Source organism: Lactuca saligna, chromosome 6, assembly GCF_052625555.1.
Source record: "Lactuca saligna cultivar CGN05327 chromosome 6, ASM5262555v1, whole genome shotgun sequence".
NCBI classification, from domain to species: Eukaryota; Viridiplantae; Streptophyta; class Magnoliopsida; order Asterales; family Asteraceae; genus Lactuca; species Lactuca saligna.
This window is the reverse complement of record NC_136422.1, coordinates 121693382-121698401: the sequence shown is the minus strand read 5'-3', so window position 1 is coordinate 121698401 and position 5020 is coordinate 121693382. Positions and strand designations below refer to the sequence as shown.

Sequence of the window (5020 nt, the reverse complement as noted above, 5' to 3'; positions counted from 1 at the left end):
AGGCGCCGACATGATGCATACACACTGCTGCTATTTGAGATCTTGGGGATTTTACATATGTATTTGTTTGAAACATGAAATAAATTTTATTGGTTGAATGAACTCACTTTATTTAAAAATGAAAAATTTATTTGAAAATTTGCGTTGTTACACATCCCTTTCATGTGCCTGAAAGTCAGCGATCTCCTGAGGATTTGCAGTGGTCTCATCAATCTCCTTAAGCTCCTTGTCAAGGATATATTCTTTGTCCTCGTAGCGGGTAATCATCCTGATGTTTCTGATCCACTCATTGTAGTTGGATCCATCAAAGGTGACTTTCCTACACAAGTTCATAAGGGTAAATGAGCCATTAGGATTAGAGCCAGAAGCAGCATTGTTTGAAGACATCTGGACAAGATTAGTTTAGATATTAAGAGAGTCCTTAATAAAAAACCCAAATGTAATATTAAGGCTAGGATCCAATCACAATATATTATAACGTAGAAGAGGTATGCCGTAATCCAAGCTATAACATATTTGAAAGGTAGGCGAATGACGATTCACCAATTTCCACCACGAAAACCGAAATATTACATATTAGGTTTTGATTGGTTCTTAGAAATTCCTAGATTCTTTGAGATTCAATGAACTTTTCAAAGGCATGTTTCAATCTCGAGTGTGCCCTCCAAGTTTTGTGACTGGGATACCAAGGATCACAAAACGAGGTGTGAAGTAACCATGCAAATCACTTGGTACCCTTAAAGTTTATCACTCGATCGATGTGCCGGTAAATCACACATGCTTCACCGATACTATAATAAACCTTAAGTCACCCTTTACCTACCTTGTTAAGTCCAAGTTAGTGTGCCGGTTAACCACACATGCTTCACCAACGACTTAAACAAAGTGTAAAGTGTAATTTCATGGATTAGCACCTTATTCACATTTTCCTAAAGTAACTAAGATTGGGAATTTAATAAAACATTTAGTTACTTTATAATATTCATTATACTTTTAATGAGAATTTATAAGTTATTGTCTTACCCGTTCGGCTAACGACCCTCCACCAGTCAAGCGAGCGGTGGGTGAGAGTGGACACCCATTAAGTTGCCATTTTATAGGCAACAACCTTATAGACCGACTTCGTGAATGAGGCGTACTAGCGGTAAGACGACTTTGTTCTTATACATATATATATATATATATATATATATATATATATATATATATATATATATATATATATATACATATATATATATATATATATATATATATATATATATAATTATTAAATTATAATAATATAAGTATAAGGGTTGAATTTTAACTTTTAAAATTCTAAGGGTTGGAACTGAAGTTTTAATAAGACTTTACTTTTTCCAAAACTTGAGGGCAAGTTTTGTAACTTTCAAAACCTTTCATTTCTTGTAACTTATGAGTTTAATAGAGTAATAAAAAATGAAGACTCTTCATTTTTCTAACTCTTGTGTTCTTGTAATGGTTTTAATTCAAGTGTGACTCTTGGTTTTCCATAACTTGAGGACAAGTTATGGACTCCATTAAAATACATTATGATCAAGAATTAATCTACCATATAGGTTACAAATAATTCTTATGATCATCTAAACATCATAAGAACAAGAACATGAATATGAACAATTTTATAAATCAAAATTACACTTAAAACTTTGTAATTTTGATAACTAGTTGTTGTAAATGAATTAGAAAAGACATTACACCATCTAAAACAAGTTTTCAAGTACCAAAACAGTTTAGGGTAATGTTTCTAATCCATTTCCAGCAATTAAAGTCGAAAATCTGCACTCTGTCGACCCTACTCGCCGAGTGCATTAACCTACTCGACGAGTAGGTTGAAGATACAAGTGAACTCGACGAGTCCCCCCATGGACTCGACGAGTCCAGCAGTCAGACAGCAAGTTTTTCGACTTTCTTCAACTTTTTAGCACAAATAACAAACAAACAAGCCTAGGCTCTGATACCACTTATGGGTTTTGAGCATTCTAATACTTCCTAAGTGTACATGCAACCCTAATAACCTTGGATCTATGTTTGTCTAATTATCATGCAAAGTTGAATTCCAAGGTTATATTCCTATCTATCATACATGTCCATCATCGGGTACCATACATCGTAGCAGATTGAGGAGTGATGTTATGGTTCGAATACCATGCATCATAGCGGATTGAGAAGTGACGTCGTGGGCTGAGTACCATGGGTCGTAGCAAATGATGCTCGTGGTTCTCCGGTTATCCGGTCATGATTGAATGACCTCTATTGCCGTTTCAAGAAATGCATCAAATATGCCTGATGAAGACGATGAAGATGATATTTTTAGAAAGAATTTATAAGAAGTAGAAGATGATTTTGACGTGTTAAATGAAATGAGTTGTACATTGTATTTATAGGAATTAAAACAAAATAAACCAAAAAGAGCGGTTGCCCCATTGGTCCAATGCACTTGGTCAAACTCAATACATTTCCACCAAATTACCGAACCGAGCTCGGCATGCCAAGGTGTCGACCTGGATTGGTGTTCATTGATGTCATCGAGCCTCAAACAGACGTTCACACACACAGGGGTTGTGAGCGTATTTGGGATCTGAGTAATTTGTAATATTAAATTAAGTTCTTTCACACAAAGGGGTTGTGAGCGTATTGTCGAGTGTACTCGTACTCTTTTTATTATGGGAACTACACTTTTGGGATATGACTAATTTGTGATATATTAAATAAAGTTCTTTGACACATTTTATTACACACATAAAATATACACTTTGGTCAACAACAAGATTTGAACTCACAGGTCACAATCTATGTATGACGCATCTTTCATCAACCACACACACCGCTACACTATATTTGGACTTTCCAAAAAGATAAATATATACATTATATTATTCACTAATCCTGTTGGTATATACTATTATGTATGGCATGCGGAATGGCTGAAATCCTAATATAATAAGCAGTTTATTTTTGAATCACGTCAACACACAACTACCACACTTGACTTTTGACTTTCATTTGAGTACTTGTAAGTCAAAGCTACCAACGCATTACAATTTACAACCAAGCGAAAAGGACAGAACAATATAAACATATCAAGAAAGTAAAAACAATTGGTAGTAATTCTTTACTATGCAGTGATGACACCGTTTTCTTTTACATCAGTATGTTTATCAGTCTTCTTTCCTTCTTCATCACCTAGCTTTGCATCACTCTCTTGTACCTTCTCACCATTTTCTTCAATCTTCTTAGCTGCTTCTTCCTCGGCTTTGATCCTGGCATCCTCCACAGCTTTCAGCCTTGCTTCTTCTTTTGCATTCTCCAGAGATTGGATCAACTTGTTCAAACAACTCTCAGCATTCTCTTCAAAGGACTTTGGCATCAAATTCTCCGCAACATCAGCTGGAGTCATCTTGGTCTCCTCCAAGAGTCGACTGATGATTGAAAACAAGTCGTGTGATTCAAGATCCAAATAGTTCTTTGCAAGCACCTTGAATGTTTCGAAACAACAATAGGAAAGCTCGATATGCTTATCCATCCTCCCTCTCCTAATCAGAGCAGGGTCGAGCTTTTCAACAAAGTTTGTTGTGAACACGATCAGTCTCTCACTCCCACAAGCCGACCATAGCCCATCAATGAAGTTCAAAAGCCCAGATAAAGTCACTTCACTTCCCTTATTCTTCTTACCCTTTTCCTCCTCGGCCTTCTTAACTGGATCCTTCTCCTCCTCTTTACTCTCTTCTTTTTTCTCCTTTCGCTGACCAGTTAAATCAAGTGAACAGTCGATATCTTCAATCACAATTATAGACTTACTTGATGTGTCAATGAGTAGCTTCCTCAAGTCCGTGTTATCCTTCACGGATGTTAGTTCAAGATCATAAATGTCGTATTCCAGAAGGTTAGCCATGGCAGCAATCATGCTAGACTTTCCCGTTCCTGGGGGACCATAAAGAAGATATCCTCGTTTCCATGACTTGCCCACCTTCTTGTAGTAGTCTTTCGACTTGCTGAACATCATAAGATCATCTAAAATCTCTTTCTTCTTTTTCGGGTCCATTGCAAGAGTGTCGAATGTGGAAGGGTGCTCGAATATGATATGGCTCCACATAGTCCTCCTGTAACCCGACCAGTTCTCACTCTTGTTGTTAGTATACAGCTTTCGTTGCCTTGTTTTCACTGCAATAGCCTTTCCTTCATCGAGTACATGTTGCAAGTAAACTTTAGTGATGATATCTCGGTGTTCTCTTTTACATGTGAGCCTATAATACCGCTTCTCCTCCTCACCTCGATAGGAAAAGAGAGCCTGCTGTTTTGGGATGCTTTTACTCGACGTCCACCAGATCTTGATGCCTCTGAACTCGTCTGTGACCTCTTCGTAGTCGTCCATACTCAGGACGACGGATTCACAGTCTTTGACCACGTTTGCTTTGAGCCTTTTGGCTCTGTTGGAGGAGTTGGTGCTCAGATAACGTTCAATGGAAACAAAGGCTTTACTTCGCTCGAACCAGCTGTCTGGTTGGTATTCATGAAAAGTGATTTCGACATAAGGGTACACATAGCTAACTACTTTGTTAACATATTTCCTGACATCTCTTTGGAATTCATCAGGAAACAGTTGCCGGAATATTGCCCAAACGAACATTACGGCAGCCATTAAAGACCCTACCTGAGTCATATCCCCCATCATCTCTGGCTTCCTTGCTGAAAGCCTCACAGATCACTCAAATCTGTTGGTAAAATAGTGATGAGATGAGGAGGGTGTATACTGCATAGATCACATAATTAGTTTATATACAGAGTCTAGCGGCAAAGACTAATGTAATAAGTCTTTCTTTTTTGTAATCTTGTGAAGTTTTATTGAACGGGGTGTCGTGTAGAAGCCATTCTTTACTTATAAAATGCCGAAAGGGTAGCCGACCTTGTGCGTAGCTACGGAACGGCATGAAAAGGTAGCTAAGCATGAAGCTTCCCAAGAATTGACTAATGAAGAATGACATCACGGTAATTGCAT

The 5020-nt window shown here is 37.5% G+C and overlaps 1 pseudogene; it reads right to left on the bottom strand.

Annotated features, from left to right (window-relative positions):
• Positions 1 to 2957: 2957 nt before the first annotated feature.
• On the bottom strand, positions 2958 to 4820 carry LOC145000657 (AAA-ATPase ASD, mitochondrial pseudogene; annotated as a pseudogene).
• Between the last annotated feature and the right edge of the window lie 200 nt (positions 4821 to 5020).